General features: G+C 47.9%; 2 long non-coding RNA genes across 4 annotated transcripts in view; one reads left to right on the forward strand and one right to left on the reverse strand.

Moving 5' to 3' along the window:
• The first annotated feature begins 2660 nt into the window (after positions 1-2660).
• On the forward strand, positions 2661-9036 carry LOC143696377 (uncharacterized). Its single transcript, XR_013185823.1, has 2 exons — positions 2661-6540; positions 6635-9036. It is a non-coding gene; the product is annotated as an uncharacterized LOC143696377 (long non-coding RNA).
• Positions 9037-15646: 6610 nt separating this feature from the next.
• LOC129124917 (uncharacterized) overlaps positions 15647-18088 on the reverse strand; it is a 44408-nt gene continuing 41966 nt past the window's right edge. For all 3 annotated transcript variants that reach the window (XR_013185807.1, XR_013185806.1, XR_013185805.1), the window contains one exon: positions 15647-18044. This is a non-coding gene — a long non-coding RNA (uncharacterized LOC129124917). The remainder of the gene's footprint in view (positions 18045-18088) is intronic.

The following is an 18088-nucleotide window of genomic DNA, read 5'->3' on the forward strand; positions in this document are numbered from 1 at the left end:
GTCCTCAATTCCATTCCAAGGTGTCCTTAGCAACCCACTGACATCACAGCTCTTGTCCATCTGGTCAAGAATCCCCCACAGGGACCCTCTGGTCTCTCAGCCCTGGGGCACTCCACAGAAAAATCTTCCGGGGCTCGGCGCCTCCTTGGGTGAGTTCCAGAGCAAACAGCCAAGGCAGTGGCCTGAAATGTTTTCCCAGCTGGGCCATAACACTTCTCTGATGGATGCACATTGTCCCTGGGGAAAGAGATGTGCAGAACCCTTCACTAATGCCCTGGAATGGCAAACAGGAATCACAGCCTTGGACAGCTCTCAGGAACCACTTCAGTGTGGATTTTCCTTCCTGGAAGCCCAAGATATCTGAATGTGCTCCTGGTGCCTCAGGGCCTGGGTAAACAGGGCTTGTCAGAGAGGCTGGCAGGGCACCAACACCCCTCCTCCTCACAGGGCACCTCTGTTCCCCCAATTAGCTCCGAGTGGCTGCCTGGGGACAGGTGCCCACTTCCTCTTCCCCATGTCCCCTGGGATGGGCACATCCTGCTCAGGGCCAGTGCTGGCCTGGTCCCAAGCCAGGGCCATGATCCAGGTGCTCTGGGAGGGCTCCGTGGCTGCAGGTGTGACAGGATGAGGGGCAGGGCAGGGCATATTCCCCTCTGGACAGTGCTGTGGGCATGGAACTTGGTCTGGTTTGGCATCTGCAGGAAAAGGGATATTGGGTTGTGTGGATGTGGGAATTGTCACTCGTGAGGCATTCCCCAGGCCTCAGCCTTGTCTGCAGGTGCTCAGCATTGCCCAGTGCTCCCCAGTGTCTGCAGTGACTGAGATGCCCATCAGCCACCTGATCCCATGTGCCTTGTTCCCCTTGTTCTCCCACATGTTGGGTTTGGGGCCGGGCTCAGCTCTGGGGTGTCCCCCAGGGAAAGCTCTGGGAGGGGAGGGGCAGCAGGAGATGGGGGATCTGGCACTGGGGGCTGTTGGAGGATGGATTGTGTTGGACAGGGGGCTGTCCCCACAGCGTCCCCAGGTGCCTTTGGCTCCCTGCCTGCCCCCCTTAGCCCTCCAGGTTCCTGGGCCCTTCCAGGGGCAGCTGCCCCATGCAGGAAGCTGGAGGGATGCCTGTGGAGAGCTTTGTGGACAGTTGCCTAGCTGAGAAAGGTCACGTCGACATGATACCATTGGTTAAGTTAGAAGGAGGCAAGTCTAGGAGTCAGCAGTCAGTGTCCAACCACTGACAAGGACATTGTGCCCTTGGTGCAACAACAGAATAGAGGAGAGGATATTTTGCCAAAAATATGAGGATAGTTTCAGCAGAATAAACACAAGAATGTAGAAGTAGTAAGAAAATAACCATAAGAATATAGTAGTAGGCATGGTTGACCGATAAATAATTAACCAATAATGAGCTCAGCTTTGCAATATGTATAAGCTTCATTAACACCAATATAAATATGTGTGAACTGTCAATAAAGTTTGAGACTTGCTGATCACTCTTGTTGAGTGCCGCGTTTCTTCCGCTGATCCGACAAGTGGTGACCCCGACGTGATACTGGCAACGGCAACCACGGTGGATCGGTGTAGGAGTTCGGGTCCTGTCGCAGCAAGGACAGCGAAAGCACCGCTGAAAAAGGGAAAGTGCCACGCCCTGGGTGACCTCAATAGTGAGCCCGGTCGATACATGCTGCCGAGACCTTGTAGGGCTGCAACAGCGCGCTGACTTTTTTAAAATGCATAGAGAAAGGCAAGCAGCATATGATTTATTTACTTGCTTTTTACAAAAGTGTCAGTTTAAGGGCATAGATTTGCAGAAAGAGCTTCCTGGGTTGTTAGCTTATGGGTATGAACAGGGAGTTTTTCAAAATCCTCGTACAGTACATGAGTTGACAGAGTGGCGCAAATTTGGGGACAAGCTGTGGGAGGCAGTCATAGATGATGATAAAACTGCAAAAAAGTTGGGAAAGTTGTGGCGAGTTGTGCATGATGAGTTATTACAATATCAGGCAGAAGAAAAGGCTGCTAAGCACGCTAGCGTGGCGCATGAAAAGAATAGGATTATGGGGACTGGTTTAATTGTCCTTTACCCCCTGCTACATCCAAAGTCATTTTGCCACCAACATCGGCTCCTGCTTCAAGCAGCAGCTCACCCCCTGCATGTGCTACAACAGCACCGTCCACACTGCCTGTGTCAAACCCTCCATCTCCTCCTCCTAGTAATGAGCCGATCCCTAGGTCAGAAAGTGACCTAGTGGGGGCCATTGCATGAGAGTGAAGGGAAGCATAGGCAGCAGTAGCAAAAAATATCATGGATACAGGGGATGAGGAAGCTATAAAATCAGCTATGGATGTTGCTTGTGCAGTGATATATTCTCCTGTAGCAGGGGGTGGGTTTCAAGCAACAATAACTGCTCTAGACTGGAAGTTGTTGTCGCAATTACAGTCCACAGTTAGTCAAGTTAGGGTAACCGGTGAGCCCACTAAACAAATGATTGATTATATCTGGGGGACTAAAGTTTTGCTGCCGGCTGATTGCAGAGGAATAGCGAAGCTTATCTTCACTCAGCATCAGCAGCTCTTATTTAAGGCACACTGGCAGTCATTCTGTCAGGAATGTGTAGCAGTAATACGGCAGCCAAGCGACCCATTACATGGGGTAACCCCAGAGGAGTTAATAAGTCTAGGGCCTTTTCTTCGGACAGAAGCACAGGCGTTAATCAGTCCTGATAAGTGTCGGGAGGCTATGCGTCTGGTGCGGTTGCCTATAGATAGGATAAAAGAGCCAGTGGGAATTCCTTCTTATATGGGAATAAAGCAAGGAAGAGATGAATCATTTGGAGCTTTTATAGATAAGGTAGCCAATGATATTGAGCAAGCAGGAGTCCCAGATTTCATGAAAGGTACTTTGTTGAAACAATGCGCCGTTCAGAACAGTAATCAGACTACAAAGAACATATTTAATACCCTAGGAGCTAATTGGTCTATAGAAGAAGCTATAGAACGATTGGCAAATGTGCCCATAGGGACTCAAGCAATGTTAGTAGATGCTATTAAGGAGTTAGGAGCAGGATTACAAAAACAGGCAGAAGTTTCACAAAAACAGGCAGAAGCCTCACAGAGTCAGGTGTTAGGTGCTCTTGCCCCCCTACAAGCAGCAGCAACAAATACTCCACGGGCTCTATCTACTGGCCGATTCAAATGTTACCGGTGGGGAGGTATAGGAAACAGGCGACAGGCCTGTCAAGAAGCCAGCGTCTGCCTGATGCCAAAATTGTCGCTTGGACACCCACAACACCGGAGCCTGCCGACACCGCTTGGAAAATGGGAAAGCCAGCGCATCCACCAGCCGCCGTGCCCAGACACAAGTAGCTGCTGTCAACACCTCAGCCCAGCTTCCCTCCAACCAGCCACCGCCGGGAGCCTTGGATTGGACGTGGCAGCCGCAGCAGCAGTAACCTTGATGACCACCCAACTGGAACAGGTTCTGACTGGAATAAAGAGACCAATCATTATTGATGGATTACCTATGGGAGCTTTACTTCTGGGTCATTCATCGGCTACTATGATGGGATTATTTGTTTTACCTGGGGTAATAGACGCTGATTATACAGGGGAAATTTGTGTTGTGGTGCATACTCTTTTTCCACCTATACAAATTGAGAAAGGACAAAAGATAGCTCAATTGGTTCCTTTAGAACAAATGGGTAAACTTTAGCCCCTCATCAAACACAGTCGAGAGGGGAGCGAGGATTTGGTTCCACTGGAGGACTTATTTTATTAATAATGAACCTGTATTGCAGTCCAAAGCGCAATGTAATAATGGAGTATCGGGGTGTGAGGCAAACCTTGGAAGGATTATTGGATACTGGCACGGACTCCAGCATTGTTAGTCCAGATTTCTGGACCCACAACTGGCCATTGCAGCCAACCACAGTGCCAGTTACTGGGGTTGGAGGCCTAACACTTGCAAGAAAATCACCCATGTTATCTGTAACTATTGATGGAAAAACTTTGTGGAGTGTTTTGTCAATTGTACATTTGCCCCCTGCTGTACAGTTCCTTATTAGTCAAGACATTTTGGCTCAAATGGGAGTAGTACTGACAAATGAGAACCCTTTAGGCTAATAGCCATTGTGTGAACTTTCCAAATCCCATTAACTTAGACCACGGACATTCCTGTGTGGGTTAAGCAATGGCCGTTAAAAAGGGAAAGTCTGGAACAAGTTCACATACTAGTACATGAACAATATAAGTAAGGTCATTTACAGTTGTCAACAAGTCCATGGAATACCCCTATCTTTGTTATTAAAAAGAAGTCGGGGAAGTATCGCTTAATACATGATTTGCAGGCTGTAAATGAACAAATAGAGCCTATGAGAGCCTTACAACCAATATTACCTAATCCGGCCATGTTGTCAAGGGACTAGCCACTTTTGATTGTTGATCTTAAAGACTGTTTTTTTACTATTGCTCTTCACCCTCGAGACACTCGGAGCTTTGTTTTCACTGTGCCAGCTCTAAACAGGGAAGAGCCAGACAAGAGATTTGAATGGGTTTATCTTCCCCAGGGCATGCGCAACAGCGCCACCTTGTGTCAACTGTGTGTTGACAATGCTTTACAACCTTTGCGGCAGGCCTGGCCTGAAACAATCATTTATCATGATATGGATGATATTTTATTTGCGCAGCCACAACCTTTTACAGGTCAACAAATTCAAAAAAATACATGATGCCCTGAAACTACATAGAGTAGATGTAGCTCCTGAAAAAATTCAATTATCTGCACCTTGGAGATATTTAGGATGGATACTTACTGATCAAATTGTAAGCCCCCAGAAATTGCAATTAAATATTAAAATACATACACTTCATGATGCTCAAAAGTTACTTGGCGATCTACAATGGCTGCACCCTATTGTAAGCATCCCTAATGAACTATTAGATGAACTTCGACCTTTACTGAAAGGAACTGATCCAGCACAGCCTGTCCATATAACCTCTGAGAAGGTTAAGACACTTCAACAGATACTGGACTGTGTGACACAAGGCAGTGTTCAGAGACGTGATCTTAACATCCCTATACAGCTGACAGTTTGGTGTGGAACTAAATTTTTACTGGGTGCGCTTACTCAGCAAGACAGAAAAACAGGGGAGGTATGGGCTTTGGAATGGATATCTCCTCCACTCCAACAGCATAAAACCCTTCTTCAAAAAATTGAAATTTTGGCTGATTTGCTGAAAAAGGGTCGTGAACGGGCGTTACAGAGTATGGGAAAGGAACCTGGTCAGATACGGATACCAATGAAGAAGGGTACATTGACCTGGTACCTGACAAACAGTATGGAATTACAAGAGGCTCTGTTGGGAGCCGGTAGCATAATTGCCACTGATGATATTCCCAATATACCATTGAATTGGATAGGACAGTGGAGTTGGATTCAATGCCCAAAAAGATCACTAAAGCCCTTATCGGATGCTAGAACTGTTTATACGGATGCGGGAAGAAAATCCAAAACCGCTGCAGTGACCTGGCAGGAAAAAGGACAATGGCATCATCAAACACTCCAAGCTACCGAGATGGATACCTTACAAACGATGGAGCTATTGGCTGTTGTATGGGCCATGATGCACTTTTCTGGGCCTCTCAACATAGTGACAGATTCTTTGTATGTTACAGGAGTGTGTGAACGAATAGAGGATGCCTCGATAAAAGAGGTTCAAAACAGGAGGTTGCATGAACTGTTTATACAGTTGCAGAGGGCAATTAAGCTGAGGAAGCATTCTTTCTCTGTTATCCATATCAGAAGTCACAAATGGGAGATTGGTCTAGGAGAGGGTAACGCGCGAGCAGATAAGCTAGTCTCAATCACACAAGCAACTCCAATTCCCAGGCAGACTATGGCCAGAGTGGCACACTCCATGTTCCACCAAAATGCAAAAGGCCTCCATAGAGAATTTCAGATATCTATGGAGGAGGCACGGGCAATAGTCAAAGCCTGTCCCATATGTAGTCATCATAATGGGGGCTGCGGGTTAGGTCTGGGAGTTAACCCAAGAGGGCTGAACACAAATGAGACCTGGCAAATGGATGTCACACATGTTGCTGAGTTTGGAAGGATGAAGTACGTGCATGTTACCATAGATACTTATAGTCATTTTATATGGGCCACAGCACAAACGGGTGAGAAAGCAGGGCAGGTGGAGAGACATCTCAGTAGTTGTTTGGCAGTAATGGGAGTGCCACAGCGCATCAAGACAGATAACGAGCCTGCTTACTGTAGCAAAAGAATAAAGCAATTCATGCAAATGTGGGGAATAGAACACGTGACAGGCATCCCTAATTCTCCTACAGGGCAAGTGATCGTAGAGAGAGCAAATGGTACCTTGAAAAGATATTTGAGTAAATACACAGATATCAGAGAGTCACAAGAAAGATTGTTAAAGTGTTTATTTGTTTTGAATCACTTGTGTGTTTTTGGGGAAAGTAAAGTTCCTGCTTTAATTCGTCATTATGTACAAGAAAAAGATGGTGTGAAGCAAGATGTATAGGTAAGATACAGAGATCCTAAAACAGGACAATGGCAAGGTCCTGCTAAGGTGTTATACTGGGGCCATGGGTATTTTTGTGTTTCTACCCCTACAGGATCTCTGTAGGTACCTGCTAAATGGACCCGAGCAGCTGTGTTTGATGGAACACCTCGATCACCTGAGCGAAGAGGATCGTCAGCGAGTGGAGACGAAGCTCTTGATCATCCTTCGACCGATACTTCTTAAACTGTAAGGACAGTGTAGTTTTGCCATCAACCAAGCAGTTGATCAGTGCAAATCTGTTGATGATATATTAAGCTTGCTTTCAGCGCTTTCTACATTTGAATCTAGAGGGCCTAGGATTTTAGCTTGTATTAAGTGTCATAATAGACATTGTGCTGCATAGATACGGCTTTTTTGCGGGGGTTGTCTGGAAACTAAGTGGGTGCATCAGTCCTAATTACCTGAATCGTGGTGCAGGAGCTGTGATTTCTATTAACAGTTCAACTCCTGGCAAAGAGAACTTGAAGCATTTACAAAGCTACCTAGCCACCAAGGGTTACAGTTGTATGAATCCCCAGAACAGATAATCCTTGCATGGTTTAGGTGGGAAACCCAGCATTTAGTCAAATGCACTTTAGGGCAATCTCAGTCATGTATTTTACAGTCTAAGTGTGGTCAGGGTATTCCCCTGTCACAGTAAAGTGTAATAGGTCCTATTTCAGGAGGTCAAGATCCCAACCGAGCGTGGGATGATTGTTTGAGAAACCTAAAGAGGTTAAATCTAGGCAGATCAGAAGGGAAAAAGAGAAAAAGAAAAAAGATATATTCTTAAAGGTTTGTGACAAACATGTTTGTTTCCAAAATGTCTGGGTGGTTCACAGCAGTGCCTGGAAAAATCAGGGTGACATGGAGACCTTATGCTATTACTATACTAATCTTTGACCTTTTTGCGGACAGTGCAGACCATCAAGCATGGGCCCCACTTCAGCCCAAGACTAACATAGGGGTCACCCTGGCAACCTTAACTAAACAGGAGGCTGTTTGCCTGTCATTATCTTCTCCTGGCAATCCATTTACAATCTGGTTGGTTGGGTTACCAGCAGACTCCTGGCCATGCCCCTCACATGTACCCACCTGTAGAGTCAACAGTGCTAGGGCAAGTGTGGATAATTGGGATCAATGGGTTTCCTTTTTTCCCATAGCACCGCAGGAACCCCAAGAATTGGAGCTGTTAGGTTCAGTGATGGCAGATGCATATATTCATTTTAACCATAGAAGCCAGCTGCCAGTCAAGAACCATTCCAATATTGTAACTTCCAGCATGGCTGTCTACCATAATGCAACAGCCTGGTGCAATTATACCACAAAGAAAGTGTCAATCTCATCAAATGACCCTATTCAATTGCCAGCAGGATACTTCCTGATATGTGGGGACTGTGCTTGGCCCGGTATCCCATCAATGCTGCACGGGGGACTGTATACAATTGGACGGCTGTCTCTACTTACAGCCAACATGTCCATGATACTAAACATGAGCCACCACCATCGTCGCAATAAATGAATGGCTCATGCATTTGCTGCAGACTGCAGGGATGATGTAAAATTCTGGTCCCTAGGGGCCATAGTTGCAGCATCTTTCTTGACTCCAGGGGTATCAGCAGCAGGTGCTCATGCTATTTTAAACATATAAGATGTTGGCTTTCTAAGCAAACCAATGCCACCTCTTTGGCACTTTCTAGCCTTTTGCTTGATGTTGATTCTATTCACCATGCGACACTTCAAAATAGAGCTGCAATTATTTTCTTTTACTTGCACAAGGCCATGGTTGTGAAGAATTTGAGGGCATGTGTTGCATGAATCTTTCTGATAATTCACAGTCCATTCACTCCCAACTCTCTGAGTTGCGGAGGTTAAATGGGAACCTACAGGTAGAATCGGGCCTTGGTATTGATGGATGGCTCAAATCATTAGGCCTGGGATCATGGTTACGCTCTACTGTTAAGGTCAGCATTATCGTGGGAATTATAGCTTTGTTGGTAGTATTAATTTTGCCATGCTTTTGCATGTGCCTACAGAACATGGTGCAAAAGATGATATCTGCTGCATTTAATCGGACCATGCTTGTTCAGCAGAAAAACGGGGGAAATGTGGAGAGCTTTGTGGACAGTTGCCTAGCTGAGAAAGGTCACGTAGACATGATACCGCTGATTAAGATTTACAGAAAGCAAGTCTAGGAGTCAGCAGTCAGTGTCCAATCACTGATGCGACCTTGGTGCAACAACAGAATAGAGGAGAGGATATTTTGCCAAAAATATGGAGATAGTTTCAGCAGAATAACCACAAGAATGTAGAAGTAATAACAAAATAACTATAAGAAAAGAGAAGTAGGCGTGGTTGCCCGATGAGTAATTAACCAATAATGAGCTCAGCTTTGTAATATGTATAAGCTTCATTAACACCAATATAAATATGTGTGAACTATCTCAATAAACTTGGAGACTTGCTGATCACTCATATTGAGTGCTGCATTTTTTCCGCCGATCCGACACCCATGGGTCCAAGGGACCATTGTGACACTCTGGAGCCCCATAAAACCAAGGGAACATAGAACAGGTCTGGCTGGTTTGGCCTCCCATGGGCAGCCTGACTGCTCCAAGGGACTTTGCATATTGAGGGTCACTTCTCATCTGCTGCTGAAACACTGGGGCTCTGTGCTTCCCTTCCCAATGGAAAAAAACTGTCCTTCTGCTCCAGGCAGCCATGGCCAGAATTGGGATTTCACCTCCAAATTTCCTTCTATCCCGGGATTCTTCCCATAGGAGTATTACCAGGACAAGTCTGGTTGGCAGTGGTTCACAATGGTCACCTCTCATCTGTCTCCAAAACACTGGGGGAGGCTCCATGCTCTTCTTCCCTTGGGAACAATCTGTCCTGCTTCTCCAGGTGCCCATGGCTGAGATTGGGTTTCCACCTCCAAAATTCCCTAAATCCAAAATCTGCTATTACTGACAAGTCTGGCTGGCCTTGGCCTACTGAGGCTCTCACCTGCCATCCAAACCTTGGAGCTCTGTGCTTTCCTTCCTATGGAAAAGAACTGTCCTTCTCAGCCAGGTGCCCATGGCCACAATTGGGATTGCACCTCCAACATTGCCTCTTGTGACAGACTGGAGGAGATTGTTTACTCCAAATATTTTGTGTGTGAGGGAGGAAGGGGCAGGTCGGGCCTTGCCCTGCCCTGTAAGCCCAGCCCTGCGCTGCCCTGTGACCCCAGTGCCCCCAGGGGCCTCCAGTGGGTTTACGGTTTCTACCTGAACCGCGGCACACTGAACCCCCAGCACCGCCGTCCGAGCCTGGGCACTGGGGCCCTCTTGGCTCTACTCAGTGCTACTGCTGTACTCGGGGCACCCCAAACCCCGGTAGGGACCCGTGTCCCCCCACTCCAGGGATTGTGCGCGACTCACACTGCCCCGATCCTCCCCGCACCTGGAGCTCCGTTCGGGGTTTGCGTGCCAACTCACCAATTCGTCTGCCACCCTCAGCACGCCCTGAGGGTGCCTACCAAGCCTGAAGGGGGAAGGCCGACCCCTTGCGTGCCACTCACATTTCTATTCCTCCCACGCCCGGAGGGGGGCCCGCCTTATCCCCCTGGGAGGCGTCTCACTCACTCAGGCTTCTCCTGCTTCCCTCCGTTTCTGGCCGGTCCCCTCGCAGGAGTCCGGAACCGCGGTACTCGGAGGCCCACAGCTGCTTCGGGGCTCCGAGCTGCCGGGCCCCGTCTCACACACACTTCTTTCGCTTGCCTCCTACTCCTGACACCGCCTTTACTTACCCATGCTCCTCCACACTCTTTGCTCCTAGGCTGCTGCCGACCGCTCCAGATAGGGCCAGATATCCCGCAGGCCCTCAGTCCTCTTCGGGTGTGGCCTGTCCTGGACCAGTCCCCCAGACTGTTATGAATGGCACATGAGCAGCTCTTTAGTGATTTCAGCTTTACTGGAAACAGTCTAGGTAGGGGACTCATGGAGTGTGCTCACACCACCGCTCCTCCCCAGACGGCGTGGAGGAGGAGGAGGTCAGCTCCATCCTCCAGCAGAGCTGGGTCTTCTTTCCTCACAAGAGTCTCTGAGTAGACGCCTGTTGATTTCAGGTTCATAATCTTTATACTGCTCGTGGCCCGCTCTGGTTAGGGTGACGAAGGTAAAAAGTTCTGACCAGGGTCTTTGATATTGTCTTATGTTCTCCTTGTTTAAGAGGTGGTATTTTGTTTCTTTATTTGCATGGTGGTTGGTTGTTCTAGGGGATTTTGTTATGTAATCCTTTTCTGCTAAGTCTTATGGGAGTTTCATATTTGCTTATTAGCTGACCTAATCATCCTCTTTATGGTCTCGGGTGGTTTGCCATTTTAGATGAGAGTGGGAGCAGCGGGGGGAATACCCAACAGTAAGGGGATTTACTATAAAACCTTTAAAAAAACAATTAAAACTAGCACTGGCACTTTACATAACTATAAAACATTAAACAAACAATCTATACCTATCATTGGAACTTTCTATTAACTCCTTTAACAATGTATCAACACTGTGGGAAGTTGTGGAACCAAGGGGATCATTGTGGCACTGTTGGGGCCCATGGAACCAAGGGGCCAGTGTGGAAACAAGAGGCCATTATGAACCTGTGGGGTGTAACAGCCCAGAACACTGAAATGCTGCAGGTAAACAAAGGCTCCTTTACTTGAGTTTGGTGCACAGGAGGAACACCAGCCAGATATTCTCAAGAGGTCAAAAGGACACAAAATTTTACTGGCAAAGTACAAAAAACCAAGAAACTTTGGAAGAGGATTTAAAGCAACATCCAATTACACAGAAAACACTTATCATAGCATTAACTTCATTAACTTAGCTCATTTAACCTAGAAATCATTGAACACGTAAGCTGTGGAGGTACCCAAAAATGTTGCATATAAAGAGCATTAGAAGGAGAAGAAAGAGAGAGAGACAGAAACACAGAAGCTCTATAGAAGACATGCATATAACTAACAGCTCCTAGGATTCCAGTGTGGGTGAGACACAAACCCCAGGAGAAGGCAGAGTCCATACCAGGGGCTGACCTTGTGCTCTGTGTTTTTAAGCCCCGGGGCCTTTGTGGGCCTGCCCCCAGGTGGGATTTCTGATGGCTCAGGCAATCAGGGCTGGGTTAGCACTGTTCCCACTGTGTGACTGATTGACAGCTCATCCCACGGTGTCTCAGGACATTGATCTCATCCAGCCTCTGACAGTGACCATGGTGACACCGGGAACCTCATGGAACCATGGGTCGGTTGTGACCAGGTGGGTCCAAGGACACTATGGTGACACTGGGGAACCTCATGGGAACAAGTGGCCATTGTGACGCTGTGGATCCCCATGGAACCAAGGGAACATGGAACAGGCTGATGCCTTCAGTTTTAGCTGTCATATCTCCAGATTCTGTACTGCATTAGTCTGTAACTCTGGACTTCATACAGAGTGTTAGCAAGTTCTCTTCACAGTGTAGTCAGACAAAACAATCCTTTGTGACATCTCCTTTGAGGAACTGAGGCTCATGGAGTTGGCACCAAATCTCCCATGGGGCTCCTCAGAGTGCACAAATCCCTGCTGTGAGGCTTCCCTGGGGCAGTGTTGGCACCAGTGGTTCCTTCAGTATTTGAACTGGAGTCAGCGAACACAACTGAGCCCTGCTGAGCTCTCAGGATGGCCAGGGACAACTGATCCACCTGGACCAACCCAAAATTCACCCGAGTCATGCTGGAGCCAATGGACCCAGTGGCCATGAACAACCCCAGAGCCAGGTAGAACCACTCGCCCTTTTCCAGGACACCGCAGTGGCTCCACCCCACCATGGCCAGGCATTACAGGTGACCGTGTAGGGCCCCTCACCCAGGAAACCCCGCAGCCCCGCAGTGCCCCATAGACAGGTAGACCCAGCAGCCCTATCCTGCCAGGGAACCAAATTTCAAGACCAATAAATAATTTCAACATACTTGTGATATATGAAGATTTATTTTTAGCATTTAAATTCTTTTGAGTAAATCAAGAATTTTGGAGGTGTTCTATTGTATTTGCAGGGATGCCCGACGAAGGCAGGAATGTTGCATTTGAGTCCATATTCTCAGAAGGCTAATTTATTACTTTATATTACTATAATTTATTAAACAATACTATACTATACTATTCTGTACTAAAGAATACAGAAAGGACACTTACTGAATGTTCAAAAGATAATAATGAAAACTCATGACTCTTTCCAGAGTCTCAACACAGCTTGGCCATAATTGGCCAATGAGTCAAAATAACTCAAACCAGAATTCAATCAAACAATCACCTGTGGGTAAACAATCTCCAAACACATTCTGCACATGAGCACAAGGCAGGAGAAGCAAATGAGATAAGAATTGTTTTCCTTTTCCTCTGAGGCTTCTCAGCTTCCCAGGAGAAAAATCCTGGGCAGAGGGATTTTTTCAGAGAATGTGAATGCCACAGTGTTAGAGATGACTAATGAGATGGTTGAACATGATAAGTATGTTAAGAGAAGTTGTACAGCTGAAACTGCAGCTTCTCACAAGGAAAAATCCTAAGAAAGGGTTTTTCATGAAAGATGTCTGCGACAGAGTTATGTTACTGCAATGTGTCCCCCCGCCCAGCATTGTTATCCCAGGATAATCTTGGTAGTCTGGGCATTTGGGGAGGGGCAGATTGTTCCTAAGAGGCACGGCTTAGCAACAGCTGAGCTCCAATCCAGTTCCAAGAAAGCAGTCTGCACTAATGGACAGCGACCAAGAGTCAAGAGACAGCCTTTGGGAGGAGCTAGGGCTGCCTGTTGCAACAGCAAGGATATAAAAGGGAGAGCAGCCATTGTGTGGATGAGCCAGCCACGTGGTTACCAGCCACAAAATGAGGGAGGCTCCCAGCACTGTCACTTTTTCCTTATTTAGTCCTTTATTGTAAATTTTTCCTTATTTAGTCCTTTTGTTGTAATTTTTTGTTTTAATAAACTTTTCAAAACTTTGAGAAGTGAGCAGTCATTTCTCACAGGGAGAAAAAGTTTTAAAGAAAGGTTATTTTTAATTTTTTTTTTTCTTTTAAACCCAGGCCATTCCTACCACGCTCACAGTGAATCACAGCCTTTCCCACCACCTGGACACCGACCCCCCTAGTCAACCCAGTCCCCCTGGACTCTGCACAACTCCCAACACACCATTTGTCTGGGGGAAAGCACAGACTGTGTCAAGGCAGCAGAGCCCAGACCCGGCCTGACTTCCCCAGACCACTGGAAAGGAGGAAATCCAGACCCACAGACACACACACAGAGACACAGAGCAAAGCTTTGCTCAAAGGGTTTGTTGATTCTTGATAAGTGATTATTCAGGGGAAATGGCCCAGAGCTCAAAGGGTTCAGGGGGTTCCTGCAGGGATGATCATCTCCTCATGCCACTGGAGAGGAAAAAGGACACTGGTCCTTGCCAGCCTAAAAGACAAAGCCCAGAAGGTGACCTCTGGAGCCCACTGGGCCATGGCTGGGCTTTGTCCCCAGCCCTGTCCCTGCAGGCACGGCTCACCTAGGCATCCAGAGAGGCAGCCAGGCGCTTCTGCCGCAGAACAGCCACCACCTTTTCAGCCACAGGGGGCTGGGGACAAAGGCAGCGTTAGAGACACACTGGGGGCACTGGGCTGCACTGGGAGGCAGGGGAAAGCAGGGGCGCCTTGGGGAAGGGGCTGTGGGAGCAATGGGGTGCAGGAGCTGCTGTGCTGCTGCCCAGAAGCACTGGGCTCCTGGCCAAGAGGCACAGCTGGGGCAGGGGCTGCATCCTGGCTCATCCAGGGGGTCCTGGGCTGACAGGGATGGGAATGCAGCAGGGCCCTGGGCAAAGGCTTCCCTGGGGAGCAGCCCTGGGGCAGGGCATTGTCTGGGCTGTCAGGAGGGGTGCACTGGGCTCTGCTGGGACAGACAGGGATGGCCTGGGCTGTGATGATCAGGCAAGGGGAGGCTCTGACAGTGGCAGAACTCGTGGTACCCACCAGAGGTGTCTCCAGGACCGCGACATTGTCTAAATCCAACTGCAGAGAGACCAGGAGACCTCGCTGGTCACTGGGATGTCCCCGATGCCAGCAAGGGATGGGGAGAAACCACCGCCCCCCAATTCCCTGAGGGGATGCCCTCCCATGCCAGCCGCCCACTCACCTCCCGGAGATCATCTTGGGTTCCTTCCAGGAGTGCCTGGAAAGGAGAACAAAGGCTGGGTCTGGACTGGACCTTGTGGGGCTGGGGAGGACACGGGTGCAAGGAGCAGGGCGCAGGCAGAGGGATGGGAATTCAGGGCCTCCAAGGAGATCTGTTTGAGGTGGGGGGAGACCCAAAGACACTGATCTGGGGTCACTTGAGGGCCCAGGGGACAGGGCTGGGGCTGTGGAAGGAGCAGGGTGTGAGGTACAGGGGAGGAGAAAGGAATTGAGGTGTAGGGACATGGGAGTGCAAGGGAGGGGCTTGGTGAGGACAGAAGAACGAGGACAGGTGGGGACAAAACCAACGGGACTGGGAGATCATTGGAGTATGGGGGGTGAGCCAGAGAATTCTATAGGAGGACCCTGCTACAATGGCCAGGAAGAAAGGCAAAGGACTGAGGGGGGGACAGGGAAGGAAAGGGCTCAGGAATGGTCAGTGGGAGGGCGTGTGGGGACCCTGAATGGGACACGGAGGAGGGACCAAAAGGGTGGGATGGGAGGCCAGAAAGAAGGGCAGGATGTGGGGACAGCGTTTGGCTGGTGCCTCACCTTGGCCTGTGCCGGGGCGCACAGCAGGATGGAGAAGAGCAGGGCCACGCTGAGCACAGCCACCTTCATCTTCCTCTTGCTCTGGACAGTGCTGCCTGAGGCTGCAGCAGGTGAGGAGCACCTTTATCTCTGCCGGGACTCCTCCCTGCACCCTCCCTGCCAGCCCCCAGGCCAAAGCCCGGCTTGGCACAGCCCCCAGCCCTGGCCACAAGCCCAGCCCTGGCACAGAGTCCACCCCACCCCACCTGTGGCACGGATCCAGCCCCCTTGCCCAGCATCTGTTGGATCGGCGGAAGTAATGCAGCACTCAATATGAGTGATCAGCAAGTCTCCAAGTTTATTGAGATAGTTCACATATATTTATATTGGTGTTAATGAAGCTTATACATATTGCAAAGCTGAGCTCATTATTGGTTAATTATTTATCGGTCAACCATGCCTACTACTATATTCTTATGGTTATTTTCTTACTACTTCTACATTCTTGTGTTTATTCTGCTGAAACTATCCTCATATTTTTGGCAAAATATCCTCTCCTCTATTCTGTTGTTGCACCAAGGTCGCATCAGTGATTGGACACTGACTGCTGACTCCTAGACTTGCTTTCTGTAAATCTTAATCAGCGGTATCATGTCTACGTGACCTTTCTCAGCTAGGCAACTGTCCACAAAGCTCTCCACATTTCCCCCGTTTTTCTGCTGAACAAGCATGGTCCGATTAAATGCAGCAGATATCATCTTTTGCACCATGTTCTGTAGGCACATGCAAAAGCATGGCAAAATTAATACTACCAACAAAGCTATAATTCCCACGATAATGCTGACCTTAACAGTAGAGCGTAACCATGATCCCAGGCCTAATGATTTGAGCCATCCATCAATACCAAGGCCCGATTCTACCTGTAGGTTCCCATTTAACCTCCGCAACTCAGAGAGTTGGGAGTGAATGGACTGTGAATTATCAGAAAGATTCATGCAACACATGCCCTCAAATTCTTCACAACCATGGCCTTGTGCAAGTAAAAGAAAATAATTGCAGCTCTATTTTGAAGTGTCGCATGGTGAATAGAATCAACATCAAGCAAAAGGCTAGAAAGTGCCAAAGAGGTGGCATTGGTTTGCTTAGAAAGCCAACATCTTATATGTTTAAAATAGCATGAGCACCTGCTGCTGATACCCCTGGAGTCAAGAAAGATGCTGCAACTATGGCCCCTAGGGACCAGAATTTTACATCATCCCTGCAGTCTGCAGCAAATGCATGAGCCATTCATTTATTGCGACGATGGTGGTGGCTCATGTTTAGTATCATGGACATGTTGGCTGTAAGTAGAGACAGCCGTCCAATTGTATACAGTCCCCCGTGCAGCATTGATGGGATACCGGGCCAAGCACAGTCCCCACATATCAGGAAGTATCCTGCTGGCAATTGAATAGGGTCATTTGATGAGATTGACACTTTCTTTGTGGTATAATTGCACCAGGCTGTTGCATTATGGTAGACAGCCATGCTGGAAGTTACAATATTGGAATGGTTCTTGACTGGCAGCTGGCTTCTATGGTTAAAATGAATATATGCATCTGCCATCACTGAACCTAACAGCTCCAATTCTTGGGGTTCCTGCGGTGCTATGGGAAAAAAGGAAACCCATTGATCCCAATTATCCACACTTGCCCTAGCACTGTTGACTCTACAGGTGGGTACATGTGAGGGGCATGGCCAGGAGTCTGCTGGTAACCCAACCAACCAGATTGTAAATGGATTGCCAGGAGAAGATAATGACAGGCAAACAGCCTCCTGTTTAGTTAAGGTTGCCAGGGTGACCCCTATGTTAGTCTTGGGCTGAAGTGGGGCCCATGCTTGATGGTCTGCACTGTCCGCAAAAAGGTCAAAGATTAGTATAGTAATAGCATAAGGTCTCCATGTCACCCTGATTTTTCCAGGCACTGCTGTGAACCACCCAGACATTTTGGAAACAAACATGTTTGTCACAAACCTTTAAGAATATATCTTTTTTCTTTTTCTCTTTTTCCCTTCTGATCTGCCTAGATTTAACCTCTTTAGGTTTCTCAAACAATCATCCCACGCTCGGTTGGGATCTTGACCTCCTGAAATAGGACCTATTACACTTTACTGTGACAGGGGAATACCCTGACCACACTTAGACTGTAAAATACATGACTGAGATTGCCCTAAAGTGCATTTGACTAAATGCTGGGTTTCCCACCTAAACCATGCAAGGATTATCTGTTCTGGGGATTCATACAACTGTAACCCTTGGTGGCTAGGTAGCTTTGTAAATGCTTCAAGTTCTCTTTGCCAGGAGTTGAACTGTTAATAGAAATCACAGCTCCTGCACCACGATTCAGGTAATTAGGACTGATGCACCCACTTAGTTTCCAGACAACCCCCGCAAAAAAGCCGTATCTATGCAGCACAATGTCTATTATGACACTTAATACAAGCTAAAATCCTAGGCCCTCTAGATTCAAATGTAGAAAGCGCTGAAAGCAAGCTTAATATATCATCAACAGATTTGCACTGATCAACTGCTTGGTTGATGGCAAAACTACACTGTCCTTACAGTTTAAGAAGTATCGGTCGAAGGATGATCAAGAGCTTCGTCTCCACTCGCTGACGATCCTCTTCGCTCAGGTGATCGAGGTGTTCCATCAAACACAGCTGCTCGGGTCCATTTAGCAGGTACCTACAGAGATCCTGTAGGGGTAGAAACACAAAAATACCCATGGCCCCAGTATAAC

The sequence above is a fragment of the Agelaius phoeniceus genome, chromosome 34 (assembly GCF_051311805.1).
Source record: "Agelaius phoeniceus isolate bAgePho1 chromosome 34, bAgePho1.hap1, whole genome shotgun sequence".
NCBI classification, from domain to species: domain Eukaryota; kingdom Metazoa; phylum Chordata; class Aves; order Passeriformes; family Icteridae; genus Agelaius; species Agelaius phoeniceus.